The 17440-nt window shown below is 33.8% G+C and overlaps 1 protein-coding gene across 2 annotated transcripts in view; it reads left to right on the top strand.

Moving 5' to 3' along the window:
- The first annotated feature begins 9204 nt into the window (after positions 1 to 9204).
- LOC105194446 overlaps positions 9205 to 17440 on the top strand; it is a 90432-nt gene continuing 82196 nt past the window's right edge. The window contains exon 1 of one of the 2 annotated variants that reach the window (XM_011159352.3): positions 9205 to 9540. The gene's annotated coding sequence lies outside the window, so the exon portion shown is untranslated. The remainder of the gene's footprint in view (positions 9541 to 17440) is intronic. The other variant, XM_026137187.2, reaches the window with a different exon arrangement.

The raw sequence follows: 17440 nt of genomic DNA, 5'->3' as shown, positions 1-17440 counted from the left end.
TCCGAAAAAAAGTCTTTAACATGTAGTACAGTTATAAAAATTCCGTTAGAATGTAACGTATGTGCAACAATATAAGGTTTTTGCGAGGTAATCTGACATATATATGAAAACTTATCAGACTTGTCAATCGATACCGCCAACAGGATTGTTGTATCTACGTTTGAGAACACGCCTATCAAATTACTGGAATTAATTATTGTATGGAATTGTAATTATTTTTTTATACTTACCGCGAAGAACCTTGACGTTTCTTCAAAAGATTAATGATTCTTTAATTGCTACTGACAAATTCGCCTTGCATTTCTAATGCATTAGCGCGTATTAACTGTAAATGAAATAACACATTTTTTACATGTAACCATTATGGTTATATGCAAAAATCTGTGTTAAATATCGAATCCGTTTGAAATAATTAGAGCAATTCGTTTTTGTTTAATCAACAAAAGAACATGTTTGAAATTATCCATTTATCAGCATGTTTGATAATTTAGCTGTTTTCAAAAGGGATTAAACATATTTTTCATGCAGTGACGCATAGTAATATCATACAGTACCAAATAATAGAGTTAGTATAACGTTATACTTACTAAAAAATATCAAAGCTGGTTAATAAGTGTCTAATTAATAACAAACATTTAATTTACCTAATTGTCTTTTATATAGTCTCAACATTTCTATCTCTATTACAAATTAATTTTGCACAAAATTTTATGTTGCATTGTTTGCAATTGCTTATAAATGCAAAAAATATCTTGAAATTTTGATATAAAACATTTTTATTTACGTGTGTATTTGATAATTGCTGTATTTAATAATTATGTAATTAATATACAAATGATGTGAGTCATTAATTAAAAAGTATATATAATATGTCTTGAATTACCAAAAATGTGTGATAACATTAATAATAATTGCCATATAATTAAAAAAAAAAAGATGTAATCTTTTCTAAATGAATTACGTCCTTGACTCGCACTTTCCATGCCTACATCCGTGCTAGAACAACCTTAAGAGAATGCATATCCTGTACGTTTATCCATTTGCTTATACATTACATATTTAGCAATAATATGAAAGAGACGAACGAGAGCCATTAAAAGATGTTACAGGTATTTTCTTTATACGCGAATAAGAATTTATTATCTTATAATAACAACACATTTATAACTTAAATGTACCATGTTAAATTACTCAGCTTTATTCGCACATTTTCTATCGCAATAATCAATGACATAGAAGTTGTATATAATGCAACACTGAAATACCACGTAAATATGGTAAGTTGAATAGCAATTTACATATCACGTAAAAAATAGCCAGTCATAAAATAAAAAAAATTATAATTTACAAAAATTGCCGCCACGTGCTATGTATCTCGGTATGTAGGTAATTGTAAGCTAATAACTATCTGTATTACATTGTGCACTTGTGTAACGAAATCTCTCACGGTCAGCTCTGTTAGCGGAACAGTTACTGCATGCTCACAGCTGTTACTTAGGTAATCATCACGATCGAATGATATCCCTAATCAGCTTGGAACTTATGATTATGAAGGCCCTTCGTTTGTAGACATAATACTTATATCATATTTCATGATGCAAATATTACTTACGCAATACTAGCTTATGCATATGTTGTCATTAAAAAAAAAGTATTATCATTTCAATAAAGTTATTAATATGTAAAATAAAATACAATATATTATTTATACGTAACATACTAAAACCATGAATTATTTGAATAAATTAGAATTATATGTTTCTTAACAAGATCATTATTTGTCGCATAATTTAAATTTTTCATTTTTGTAATTAATACTTAAAGATTATGAATCTCATACAACATTTAAAAAAGTTGACAAACAATAAGCTTTCAATATTTATTTTTATCTCTGAAACTTAATTTTCCTAAAATTCTTTATTTTCAATTATTTATAAAGAATTATTACATATTTTTATTATACAAAAACTTTGTAAATAAAAATAATGATATAGAATACATTGATATTAATCGTATTTCGGTAATCGCGGCACGAGGACAATGGATGAATCATCGAATCATAAAATTCTTTGAAACGTATATTCAAGATTAATATACTTTCAAAAATGTAAAATTGTAACAATATTTATAAAGTCCGTTTATATTATCTTCTACTGCTATTTAATCAAAATATCGAGTAAGCTATCCGTTCCGTAACAACGCAACGCAAGTGATCGTGTACTGACTCTAATATTTGTCTCTAATATTCATTACAAGCGTGTTACGGTTGCATTAAATGGTTACGCTTATGAGTGCTTATGTGCGTTTAAAAATTATGCACGAGCCGTATAATGACCTTGGTCTCTATAACGTACACCATTATTAGCACCATACATGCGTAGGAGGGAATCTATATACCTAAATGTTATGATAAACAACCGGTAACTTGATTAATTATTAATTGAATGATCAAGGATTCCCGTACATGAATTGCGAGCGCAGGCGTTCAGTTTTCTTCGCACAATATAAATCAGCACCTTTGCACGTGCATCTTTTACTGTAATTATCTATTAATAGAAAATTCATGTCAACGGCCAATCGTGTATCAATTCTAGTAATAACAGAAGCTACAGTGCATTAAATTTTTGATAGATAATTTATTTTATATAGCAGTACTTATAATTGTATTTTGTAGGAAACTTTTATAGATCAAATTATATAATAAAATTGCTATTTGATAATATTTTTATTTATTAAATTAAATCTAAATTGAATTGTTATCAAAGATTATTTATCTTTTGATTGATAAACCACTTTATATCTTTAGTTGACAAATGTTATACAACAAATCTATTCTATCAACAGTATGTTAAATATTTCAAATATCTGTATTATCCTTGCGCGATAAATATTTAATTGACAGCATTATGTTAATTAGATTGGTTCCGTTGTAAATAGCTCCATGTGCTAAACCTGTTTTTCACGCCGCTTGATAATCACCGGTGACATTCGCTCGTGTCATTGCATGATAGTTAAAGAACGAGAGCATGCGAAAACACAATGCTGAAAAATGAAATCATTGCCTGTACCAAATATCACGGGCATTGTTTTTGTCAGACGAACAGCCGCCTCGCCGCGCGCCGGTGACATAAAGGCACGATGTGGAACAAGGGCAGGTGGCATTGCGTCACTACACTTCCTACTTCTGAAACACCGTAAAAGCAGAATTGAATAATCTCGCGTAGCGGAAAAGCAACGGCCTCCCGACGAGGCTAATCTAAGGTCGATTACTTCGCCATACGCCTGCATTTATCTGACTCATAACGGCAAAGTAGAAGTCTATCGACCCAGAAAATTTCCCTCCCTTAAACTTCACAGCAAAGCTATGTTGTTCGTAGTCAATTACCGTTGTCAAGTACCGTTGTAAAAGGATTTTTTTTTCTCAGGGGCTGACAATGAGATATGAAAATACGTAAACTGAGAAAGATTTTCATGCGACTTTAAGAACAATCTTGATTGATGTATCTATATAATATTGAAATCAGTATATGTTACGCATTCCGCAGGGTTTTCCGCTTGTCTCTCTCAATCACTTATCATTTACTAGTTTCTCACGAGAATGTATAAAACATCGTGCCGAGAGATAATGTATCTTCGAGCCCATTAATTCGCGATATGCAATTTCAGACTCGATTTTCCATAATGAACGAGAACTGGCCGATAAGTCGTCATTAGCCGTATTGCAACGCGACGTTAAGTTATAAAAATTATTCTGCAGACCACACCTGCGATGCAAGGCCAGATTTTTATCTGGCTGTTAGTATGTCAGCTCGTGGGATTTATTTCGCCACTCCTACGCGATTATGCGTTTTCCATGCACGCGTTGCGTTTTCCGAAATCATATGTTATCACGAATGTACTACGTTCTAGATGTCAAACTGCTGTATCAGTTGTCATGGATGAAACGTACAAATAATTTTAAAACGTATCGACATTTACTATCAATTGAGACTATAAGCTGTAGAACGGAAGAGAGAGAGAGAGAGAGAGAGAGAGAGAGAGAGAGAGAGAGATACGTACACGTTGATATAAAAATAAAATTTTTACATATATCGATTTTAGGTGTATTTATTTAATGTTATATAAGTCTATGTTTCTCTCTTTATAAAATCATAAAAATAAACTGTAACTAATAAAGCAAAGAGTTGAATTTTTAAATAATTTTAGTTTATTATTTCTCTTCATAAAGAAAAATTGTAAGTTAAAATATTATGTGTTTCTTTCTTTTTTTATAGAAATGATAAATATATATTTATACAGAGCAATAACTGAAAATTATGGCTCTTCTTACAATAAATATGGCAATGTCTAAATATTAGTTATTAGCAGTTTTACATGTTAGTAATTGTTAAAGGATATTGGAGTAAGAGTTATTGTTGAGAACGTCCGCAGAAGCTAGATACAGTTTCTACTTTCATGCACATCATACATAGAACAAGGATATGGTTTTAACGACATCCATCATAATACCGTCGTTCTGCCGTTGTGAGCTTGCCAGTAATTTATTGCGACAAGGTTGCTCATATTTTTTCTTTTAACAACATACACACTTCCTTATGTAAAATAATTAAATTTTACACACACACACACACACACACCCACACCCACACAAATATAGACACTCACATTTTACAATTGCAAAAAAAAAGGATTGTTTCTAGTAGCCACAATATAAAATCTATAAAAATGTTAATATCTATATCGAAACCAAGGCTGTCTTCTAAATTGACATGAACTGATTAGAATAGAAAGTTTTTGTTATAGTCCATTAAAAATGTATAGTAACCGACTTGTAACAAATTACAGTTATCATAACGGGTAAAGAACTTTATCCAGAATTAAACGTTCGGCGAACCTTGAAAAAAATGCCAAAAATAAAAAAAAGAGTATTAAAATATATACTTAAAATATTAATATTATAATAATATCCGGAATAAAACGCAAGTTAAAATTATTAAGTAGATAAATTATTCATTATAAAAATTATATGAGATCACACTGTAGGTAATCTTACGCTTACTACGATAATTTTTTTACCTTTGTCACAAGGGAGTCGATATACTTTATCCTAAAGCCTTTATTCAACTAAGCCTGCGGGAGTAGTTTTTGTGGAGACTTAACATCCCTCTTCACCCGCTTATGCCATATTTCGTCCATTTCTTCTAACCCCTTTTCACGAAAGTCAGAGAGCTTTCTAGTCACGCCAGTAACCCATTTCCGGAGCTTTTACGTTGGCCGCGACCTGGTTATTTAAAGACTGCGACGCATTTTTATTGCATCTTTAGTTTCATAAAAAGATAATCTGTCGCGATTGTTGTGGAACAAATAAAACGAAAAAAAGATCTTTGAGCAATGATATAGACAAGTTCAAAAATGTTTAAAGATAAATTTATGTTAGAAAACGGAATAGAGAACAATTGACAAAACTTATTGGCACTATACTTTGAAGTGTAAGAATTGAAAAAAACAACGCTCTGATAATTAACGCAATTTGTAAGATTTAGTAAAAATATCTAAATAATATTAGAGACGAACAAAATGATTAGTCAGTTCTGTCTCTGTACTAACAATAAGTTACGAATAGTGCAGATTCGCGAGAAAAAAAAACCATTTGCACACTGTTTACGCGCTTTTAGCGAGATTTAGAGCGATCCTAAAGTAACAAGGGAGATACCGTGAGAAACGCGGAGGGAGAAAATGGGCGAATGCAAGCGCGTCAGCGAATGCACCGCGTGCGTACCCATTGCCGTTGCACCATTTTTTTTCTTCAGTCGCAATAACATTAACAATTCTAATTCAGATTGCCACAATATCACGTGCCGGAGGCCTGCCGCGACCGCGGCCAATAGTAAAGTCGCATGTAGGAGGAAAATCATCGGCGTGACAATCGATCGAGCAAAAGAGAAAAAAAGATTATCTTTTTTCACAACAATCTCCATTGTAAAAACCATGCTTATCGATATGCATTAATGCGAAAATAACCGTATTGAATTGACTTCGCGTCGTCGTTGTCGTCATCGTTGTGGTCGCAAAATTACATGATCCTTGAGGAACGAAGTAATCCGCTACCGCGTCCCTCTCTACGTGCATCTCCCTCGGGAATTCCGCGAACGAGGAATCCGCGATACGATTTCGCGAAGAAGAAATGGAAGTAAGCGGATTTTCTTATGGATTCGTTCCATTCGCATTCCTAGGTAATTAAGTATCTCCCCTCCTTTCACGTGAACATAACATGATAGTTGTAATAAGAAGTAAAATGAAATTAATTTTTATATCGCTTGCGTCATTGCTGGCTCGTGGTTTTAACCCTAGCTCGTCATATCAGAGTATGGCATACCTTGTGTAATTTTTTACATTGCTGTTTTTTGTAATTGGCCATATGCAAAAAACATCCAACTCACATGAAATCCGTCTCGAGAAAAATGCAAATAATATATAATTGTGTTATTTACAAATGTAGGTAGAAACCGTTTTTTTTTTATTTTAGGTACATATTAGGTTTGGATCTTTTTTGTTTAATGTAGACTGATATATAGACTACCCACAATTGCAATAATTAAAAAATTTAACTTTTTTTTATTCAATGCAATCATTTTTTGCGAATTTTTGAATATAATTTCTTTAAACAATTTTATTTGAAAATAAAATATTTTTAAAATTTAGGTTTTATTTATCATCTTTATCTTACTTTGAGATATCGATTTTAGATATTTTGAGCTACAAAATATGCTTTCTGTTCAAAGATATAGCATGATAAAGTTACAGTGTTTCATCGGTGTGGCGGGAAGTTAACAAAAACAGGCGATCTAAGGTTAAATTTAAAAAATAAACAGTTTAAACAAGCAATTATTTTGTATAAATATCAACGTTATACTTTGTTACACGAAATGCTTGTATATCTTTCTAAACATATTCTCTGGATGTCTATAAAAAGTCTCGATAAAAATAAAAGAATATTTCTTCTTAATTATGTATGATTTTATTTAAAATTATGTATTTTGTTACAATCATATAGTACAAATAAATAAATGTCTGTGGTTCTCATTCAGCGCTTACTTCGGCTGTCATCGCGGAGATTGCGTATTTTGAATATATGTATTGAGAGGTTAACAGTCTAATATTAATTAAATGTAATTTGTATAAAAATATATAATATCAAATATTTGATTTATACATATGTGCTGTAATTACATCTCGTTAAAGTTTTTATTTGCCATATGATTGAAATGCGTATTTAAGCGATCTTAAATGTTTGTAGCGTCATCTATCATCTATCTTCAGTAATATGATGATAAAGAAGTTGTAATTTCAGCAATCGAACATGTAGAAAATAATGTGAAAAAATATCGTCCGCAGAAATTGAAATTTATATGATAAATATTATATAACAATTTTAATAATTATACAGTAGACTAATTTATAGAAATCTTATACATAAGATAAGATGATTAAAATTTTTTAATATATTATTTATTAATGATACGATTTACATATTATAGTCAGTAAATACAGTACATAAATTGATGTTAACATTTATATAAAATTAATCAATAGTAAATTAAGCGAGGGTAGTTTATATAAAATTCTGATTTTCCCCTTCTCCTATGCGCGTGCGCGCGCATATCACAAAATAAATTACCTATTTTAATGTTCGTGACAATCGCGTATATAAAATTAAATTAATGAGAAATTTAATGAGAAATAATTGTTTATAATCAAATATTTTTAGGAGAATTGAATTTTTTTTATTCTTCTTTCATCGATCGCAGATACCAAAAATCTGTAAACGCGAATAAGCTTTTTACTTTATATAGATAAGTAGAAAATACTGAGTTGAATGTGATCGATTGTCGATGATTATGCGACAGTCATCACAACAAAATACATAAAATGTACATCAGTTTAAATTTAAAAATACAAATTAAGTTTAATGCATCTAATTAGTAGATAAAATACTAGAGAGATATTGATACAAGAGATATTAATTGCTTAGAGGCACAACATATAATAAATAATTCAGAAATGTATATATACATATATATATATTTTTTAATTATTTTGAATCTAGAAATGATATATATATATATATATATATATATATATATATATATATATAATTTCTAGATTAAAAAAAATGAAAAAACTTAGGTAAAAGAATAATAAAAATTGAAAGATTCATAAAAACCTTCATACATATATAATTGCTAACAAAATATTAAAAACTCGATTTTCTTATGAAAATTTTCACAAGAAAAATTCGTTGAAAACTTTGTTGTGGGTTATTGTCCTCTCAGCAAGTATTGCGACTAGAATGAGATAAAATAAACTCAAACAGATATAGATGAGAGAAATATATTTATATATCTAAAAAAGGGGAATGTCATATATAAAAAAAAAAATTTTTTTTTAAACATTATTTTGCAGCTATTATATTAATTTTAATATAATATTTACGTACCAAATGTCATGTTTTTTTTATAGATTTTATATTACTTTTGCTTCATTGATGAAATATTGTATTATTCCAATATTCTTAACTGATACAATTCGATTTTTTTCAATATCTACTACCTCAATATCAAAAATTATCTATATAAAGGAATATATTATTGGGAAAGGAAGGGAAATAATTAACATTGTTTCGACTATTTTCCATATATTATTTTTCTTATTTTATTCTTTGAACAATTGCTGCGAGTCGAATCGCTGTTTCGATATCTCGAAAATCGTCTTCGATGCAGATTTCGAATCGTAGTTAGTCGCGAAGCTCGCTGCGGATCGTCGTTCCGCGTTCCTCGCGTTCAGACGCGAATCTCCGCGAGAGATCATATCGCGGGCGCGTCTGGCGATGCGTCGCGCGGTCGTCGCGACGCGTTAAAACACCGTCGACGGTAAACTACTCCCCCGTGATAATTTCACGATTCGCCGCGCGCGGACGACGCCGACCGCGACGTTGTGGACGCTTCCCGTTCAACAATTGACGCGTACGTTTGTAACCGTCTCGCGTGGTCTCGCGTGCGCATCGTGCGCATCGTGCGCATATACCGCGCCGCGCGTTCAGATAGCACGGCGGCCCGCGGGGTGGCAGTCAGCAGGCGCCGAACGCGGCCGAACGCTGCCGAGCGGGCGCGGCGGGTTGGCGATGAGAGACGACGGTGGGGCACAAGGCACAACACAGAAAACATGGCGGCATTGCGCCGCCGCTGCGTCGAACGTGAGATAGGAACTGCGTGAACGCACCGTTCCCTATCGTGGTGTTGCGTAGGCACGCTGCGTACGGTACACACGTATCCGTGGGGTGTGCGTGAGCCGCTCGATAGAAACCCGGGACGGGGGACAAGTTTGAGAGCGCGCGCCGCGCCATGGTGTGACAGCATGTGCAGTGTTTCGTGACGAAAGAAATCGTCCGCCGCTCCGGGCCGACCTGGGGTACATCTATATACGTCTGGATAATATCGCGTCACGCGATTAATCGACATTTTCTCCAGTCCAAAGTGGCAAGTAAGCATCTCTGTGAAATATTTCTTTTTCTCTCTTTCTCTCTCTCACACACACTCACTCACTCACTCACTCTCTCTCTCTCTCTCTCTCTCTCTCTCTCTCTCTCTCTCTCTCTCGTCCGTGTTATTTGCTATTGTTTTATCAAATCGCGCAATATCGAGCTATTCTACTAGTCACGCTCGCGACTCAGCTCCTTACTGTCAAGCCCGTACTATAGCCCATACCATTTCTAAGATTAAGGATTAGACTTCAATTGTATTATCAAATTATCTTAACGATCCGTATCGTTCTAATTGGTTGTACTGTATAATCTCTCGATCAACTCGCTCTGATCTGTAATCTTGAATGCAGCATAAAATCCGATATCGCTTCACGCGACGTCATGTGAGCGTCGTATCTGGCGGAGCTCGCCGAGGTTCGGGTGTGTTCCCCCGCACACCCGAACCTCGCTGTCATCCACAAGAGCATTGACACTTGGAGCGCATCGCCCTCAAAAGGCGGCCCTTATCTTCGGAGGACGCAGTGTTAACGACCCAACGCGTTAATCATCCGGTCGCGTCTGTTCGTATCGAATGAAGGCGGATTGACTGAGAGAGATTGGGGTAGGCCTTACGAGACGCGATTCAGCGCGCAGTGAATTTGTCGTGCGATGGTGATCGCGATAACGAGAGCCGTCCTCGTCGAATCTCGACAATCGAATCTACATTTCGTACAACTGTCTTTCGTGTCGCGTGTCGAGGCGACCTATCCGGTTCCAAGACAGATTCGAATCGATTCGATTCGCATGTGCGGCGCGGCGTCGTTGATACGCGGTGTCGCTCTCGAGGATCTCGTCACGAGTTAGTCTCCCTCCTTTTTCTCCCCGGAAAGACAAGTTTTCGTGAGGACAATTTCGTGATTTTATGGAGCAAGAGAGGGAATTGTAAGACCGACGATCTAGATGCAAAGACGGCGGTAGATTTTACGAATTTAATCGCAAACGTAACCATCGAGATTCCCCGAAAATCACCCCAGTGCAGAAATAATAGATGAGGAAAGGGGAAGAACACACGCAGCACGCACACGTGTGCGCGAGCTTGGATACGTATATGCGTGATAAATAGGTCAGGCGCTCCTCAACTCCTCGGTCATTGACCCGGGACTCGCACCGCCGATAAAGCAGAACATTAATTGTCTGGAATTTTTCATTACCTATATACGCACCAACGATAGAGGTCACCACGTTCCCGTACCTCGTGTCTTTCATTTTTATTTTATTCCTTTGTTTTACCTGTTATATCCTGATCTGATAAACAGCTTTTCAGCAAACTCAGGATCTACTTGACTCCACTTGGTGTCAGCATCCTGGTACGGACATTTGGACTTAGCGCACCTGAACTCAATTCACTATAGACTCTTTCTCTCTCTTTTACACACACACACACACATGTTCGTATTTTTGTGAGCAACAGTACAATGAATACTTAGGAAAAAGTGAAAGCAGGATACAACCTAATTTGAGAATAGTTAAAAGAGAAAGAATAAAAATGAGAGCTTCGTGTAACATAATATAGAACAGAAGATAGAACAGAACAATGAAAACTGAACGTTTATTTATTCCCTAATTTTGAACAATTTTTTTGATAATTGTACCGCTTGTATGGTCAACTTTTAGTTCTAAAGATATACAGATTGAAAATAATAAAAATGAGATGTATTTCTGTTTATAGTTTTGAAGTGATCGCTTCTAAAAAGATTGTTTTCAGTGCCAGCGTCAAATAATTTCTTATTAAGGTTATAAGCAATTATAATGGAGGCTTGGTAAGACTTAAAATCAAAACAATCAATAAATTAAAGCGAAAATAATACGAGCCGCGCTAGGTGTAAATGCGTAATGATAATTAGCAAAGGTAATTGTAATTGATCTTCATAATTACCAAGAATGAATTGCGATTGAGTATATGTAATTGTAATTGAGAAACTAGCATTCACATCCGTGCGACTTGTATTATAATTTTCGCTCTTTATTGACTGTTTTGATTCTTATTAAAGGTTTTCACATTCAGATTAGCATCATTTAGTGTTAAAGTGATTTTTCATCTAATACCGTGATAATATTAATTTTCGTTCTATTTGGAACTGTGTTTATAACCGAAAAATTTATTCGACGTGCAATTTATTAAACTTGAAAAGTTATATAAAATCTGATATACAATCACAATAAATGCAAATCAGCACTAAGTTAGTTACACAGAAAAAAAAATTAGTACGAAAGCAACAATGCATTGTTTTATATATAAACAAGAACATAAAATCTTGGGAGAATTTATAATCTTTAACAGACACAATTTACTTGCATGAAGAAATTTTGTTTCTTTATGTAAATTAAATTTGTTTAAGATTATTTACATTATACATTTTTGTGTAATTCGTAATTGGGCACGTGTAATTTTATATCTCGTTCCTCTGGTGTCATTTACCCTCGCCAGTCGTTAAACTCGCTTACAGCGCGCACTCACATGCGTTCAGGCTATTGGCCTTCAACGTTGTTAAATTTATCATAATTAACTCATAGCATGGCCAATGCTTCGATGTATATTTAAACTGCATCCAGTGATCGCGAGTAGGCAGAGCGCGTCGACTTTGAACCCAAAAATTATATTTGACAACTATATCACGTAGCTAGATTCGCATGCTATTAACTGGAACGCGAACTGTCTGCGCGATTTCAAGGTTAATTTTGCTAAAATGCTAAAATTTAGAGCTAAACATAGAAATGATGGCTGTGTCAACCTTATTGTGCGAGGACAAGCGATGCTTTTATCCGCGCAACGTCAATTTTCAGGTTCGCGTTTTATTAAAGCGAATTCACACGTGCGTGAAAATATCAATTTTTACACACAATTTTCTCATTAATAATTCATCGTTGTTACGTTTATATTAAAATCTGATCTAGAAATGTAAAAACATTATTAATAGATTATTTTTATCATTCTGTCTTAAAAATTTTATTATAACACGACTATTTTATTATACAGCGTTAATCGATGAAGAGTAAAGTCGTGGTTGCGTTTCAACCAAGAAAATTTTATAAAACTGAACTTTAACCTAGTAGTTAGACAACTATAGCTATCGAAAATTAATTACTATATTTCCGTGAGCCACGCCTTTGCAGACTTTGCTGTGCTTTAGCAGAATTATTTGCCCTCGATAAGGTTCTATATTCTGTTATATCCTCTTCTACGAATAGTTCGTGTAATAATTTATAGAAGATGGCGAATATAGACATCTGTTCAAAACATACATGACCGATCAATTGTACGGCAAATTGCAATTGTAAATATAAATAATATAAAATAAATAATATATAAATTTTTTGGGATATTAAGCTGTGACATTTACAATGTGACATTTGATCAATTAGGTTATTGCTTGAACTAAGTTTAACTTCAATAAAGTTCAAATATAAGCCGAAACAGTATGTCGTTTCGTATCTTAAAGTCTTTACTGAAGACAACAATCGTGTACGATACAGACATAGCTCAAACGCGATAAAGAAAAATGTTTTTTTTACGCATGCTTTGAGAAAACTTGGCAGTTCTGTAGTGAGGCGTTTGTACATTGTAAAAGGATCGAAATGAAGATTGGAAGTCGATAAGAAGGTCTTTCCATGTTTATATCGTGAAGCGTTTCTCTTTCTGGTTTGATCCCGTATAACAGTGCGATTATCTATACAGGATACGACAGTTAGGTCGATATTCATAGTCGATTCTTATTTTAAGACCATTTTAAATAATGTCTTAAGATACTAATACGGCTCTTCGATTGGTTGAGGTCATCTTAAGACGATACTTAAGATAGCCTTAAATATAAGGATCGACTATGAATACCGGCCTTAAGTTCTTGTCTCGGATTTCAAAATACGGATAATGTGTAGAATACAATTTAAATTACGTATTTTTAAACATTTACATTTGTTTTAATATTAAAAAATATAAATAATTTAAATAACATAAAATAATTTTATGCGAATTATTCTAAATGTTAAAATATAATTAAACATTAAAAGGTATGTAAATAGTTTCTTTGTCTCTTTTAATTTTAAATATTCTTAAATTTATTATAATATAACATATTGAATTTAATATAATATAAAACCATCGCTGCATCGTAATACATATGTAAGGGATATAGTAATTCCGTGAAACACAAGTGACGTTTCAGTAAAATAAATTTTATATGAAAAATTATGTTTATATATTTTTTGAAATTATGTAAGTGTTTAACACATTTTTTTGGGAGATGCATTTAACAATTGTCGACGAATTGTAGGCCCTAAATTAATAGCGCGATAGTTCGGAGCAATAGAATGCAAGATCTTCAATCTGATAGAATTCGCATCTTTTGTGACGTCAGCGAGGAAATTTTTGCTCCAAAATCATATTTTTATTCGTATTTTCGTATCTCTCGATAGGTTCATTATAATTCTGGATGTGAGCGAACAGTTTGCCTACCAACGTTGTTGTCGATCATCTAACTCTGAAACTCGTTACCTCGTGCCTTGCTCTGGGAAATTAATCGAAACGAACTTATCGAAAAATCTCAAGTATATTTACCTACATCTAAACGATCCGATGTACTTAAGACATCGAAAATGAGCTCTAACACGATCGATGCGAGAAGTAGAGGTACTTCTATTAAGCTGGCGGTCTTTAGTACTTGACAATTATATTAGATATATCTTGATATCATCAATCATTTCTAATCGAATTATATATATTATTAATTTTTATTATTAATTTTTCAATGATCTTAAAAGTAGTTTAATTGTACTAAAATTGTGTCTCTAATAAAAGTAATTGTTTTATACAATAAAAATGTGCACTTTTCTTGCTATGTATTTCTTGTTAAACATCGTGCTACTTTAAAAAAAAAAACATGTTTTTTGACTTTAAAATTTTCGAAGTCTTTTGCTTGTTTCGAAATCGTGTATCTCATGAAAAAGAAATGTATTCCTTTTTATTATATATGAAAGCAACTTTGTGTGCATTGCATCAGCATTCTTTATTTAGATCACATTGTCAAACTGATCTACTTCTTTTCAACTACGTTGTAGACTTCACTGTGTACTTCACTGAAAAAAATTCATCTTCGTTGTTCTTTTCATCGAGGATTTAAAGTAGTACAGCGTACAATGTACCGCTTAAATATACGTTTAAATGCATAATACCTTTCGTTCAAGGGTATCGGCGCGATCGTTGGGTCTTGTTAGAAATCGCGTGGCTTATCGTGCGCGATAAGCGCCTACATTGTAGTTTTAAATTGCTACGGTAAAGTCCGCAGTTATTACCGTACGGTATAAAAAAATGTGCAGGCATAACTATGACGAGCGACTACGTCAGGCAAGATGCACCGGTAATAATGCTTTCGATGTCTCATAAATTTGATGTTGACTAATGGGAAGTGGACGACGCGCAAAAGCGACGGTGTCGTATCATCATCGATCAGCGGTTTATAATGGCTCATCCGCGCGTAACCACACGTAGTAGAGATCTAATAACCGTGGCATGATAACGCTATTCTTCGACGAAACAATAGCCCGCTTTCTCGCATTCAGACCCGCGCAACGCTTACGTGCAATTCCAATTCCCCGGGTTTTTCTCGCGCGTTCTATCATAGATTACGTAAATGCCGTTTATCGTCTTCGTTAAAATGTCACGCTATATCCGTCCCGTCGGTATTAATCGGTTTACCACGACGTTGGTTTAAGAACTCATTAATAATTCCGTCGACCGTAAATCATCTTCCAACTTCCGCTCACAAAAGGTACTTTTGTCTAAGGTTGCGTCTTTCCTGTTTACATTTACTGTTTGTTATATCGTACTGTTTGATTTTCATTTGGTTGGACTTTCCACGTAATATTATATGTTTGTGTGCATGTCTAATATAAGAATTGATTAAATATTACTAGTTGAGTTGGCGAAGTACTATCCAATTTAATAAAGAATGGCAATTGTTTAATCTATTTTATTAAAGTTCTCAATTCATAATGTTACATTTATAATTACAATGTTGAATTGTATTTTACACGTGTTATCTATTTTTTAAAGTTCTGCATTTTTAACATAAATAGTTGTATTAACGATTTGTCCACCGCGAGTAAATTTCTCGCAGCAAAACTAAAGTCTTTAATTGCGATAACAATCGTTGACGCGTATTAATATTAATGTTAGCAACATTTGTTTCGCTCTGTTGCGAAAAATGTTAATTTCTTGTGGTTCACACAAATAATGATGTCTAATAGAAATTTCCAATGAATTTGTTTCTATTATAAGAAGCATTATTTTGTCATGTTCAGTGTTAGAAAAACAATCCATATCAAGTGCGAATGGCATTTCACATTCGAGCTGGCGTCAGCGTGTATACAGAACGGGTTATTATCGAAACAGTAAATTTAGCAGTACGACCAGTACAACGTATATCGAAACAGAAACGCCGGTAAACATTGTCCGCTCATCCTGACCCGGATAGCCGGCAGGCTCCGTTCCGTCGTATTTATAGGAAGAATCTCGGCCCTTTGAATCCGATTTGATCCGAGCGCACTTCTTTTTGCTCAGCGAATGGCGCGCAAAAGGCAACACGCTCGGATGACACGCTGCTTGGAATTTCAATAACAATCACTAACGACCAGTTAAGACAACTTCTGGCAAGTAATCCGATAGCGTTCTATTGATATCCGAGCTACAGCACTTCAGACGTTGCACGAAATCGATCCCATTTGTAGTATCTCAGAGATCATGAAGTTATTATGAGATTTTGTGCTCCTTTTGACATTCCTCAATCCTCCGTTTGACATTACTCCCTTTGATGTTTGCTCGTTAGATTTTCACGAACCTAGCTTCTAGATTATTATGTGCAACGTTTACTCCTTTCAACTGCACTATTGTTGCAAATTAGTATAATTATTACATAATATAATAGTTATAATGATAATTATATTATAATATTATATAATTGTACTGGTTTGTAACAATAATGCAATTAGAAGAAAATAATGATGGAAGAAAGAATGATGCTTAAAACACTGTCGATCAAATATATCGTGATTTCGCGATCGGGAGTTTAAGTAAGCGACTTAATGAGAACAATCAATTATAAGCCAACGAAGAAAAATGAAACACCATTCGTCATACTCGTACGGAAAATTGTACGAAAGTTTTTCTCAAATAAACGCGTTCGTTGAACAAAGCAGGAACACGGTAGATTTTTTATCAGCCAGGCTTGATCTGCTTGCCAGGTTGAACCATGACGTGTCGGATTTACTGTATAAAAACAGATCGTGGCGAATCATCATGAGACGATTGCTGCAAGCGCGCTGCGCAACGCGTCCTTTGATTTTTATTAATACCGGTTTGTGTGGCGGATATGTGCAACAATGTTCGTAGACAATAAATTATCATCGCTGATGTGGTATCGTTAATTTCTCGTTTCTAATGCAATCAAAATGTCCGCGGACCTTGCACATAAATCCAATGTGCACGAGCTATCGTCGACTAAGTTATCTTGGTAACATCGTAATACATCATGTCTTAAACACAAACATTTTTCGTGGAACCACGGACGTCTCTACCGCGTGTCCATTTTCATCCGCGTAGATCAATTTCTGCAATAATTTTTAGTTGTAGTACTTTTATATTTGCGGTTAATGATTTACTTTCAAAACCAGTTATTGCAAACTAAAACAATTTTCTTTCTCTATAGGAAATTAATGTTTATAATTTTTTTGTCATGTATAAAAGGTACGGGTGAAAAAAAGCACAGAAGAAATTTCAATTATTTTGATTTCTTTGAAACGAAAATAATCGGAAATAAATTATTACTTAATAAATTCAATTTGATAGATGTATAAAATATTTCTATA

Source organism: Solenopsis invicta, chromosome 9 (genome assembly GCF_016802725.1).
Source record: "Solenopsis invicta isolate M01_SB chromosome 9, UNIL_Sinv_3.0, whole genome shotgun sequence".
In the NCBI taxonomy this organism is placed as follows: domain Eukaryota; kingdom Metazoa; phylum Arthropoda; class Insecta; order Hymenoptera; family Formicidae; genus Solenopsis; species Solenopsis invicta.
The sequence above is the reverse complement of the archived record's forward strand: the minus strand, read 5'-3'. Positions and strand labels throughout refer to the sequence as shown.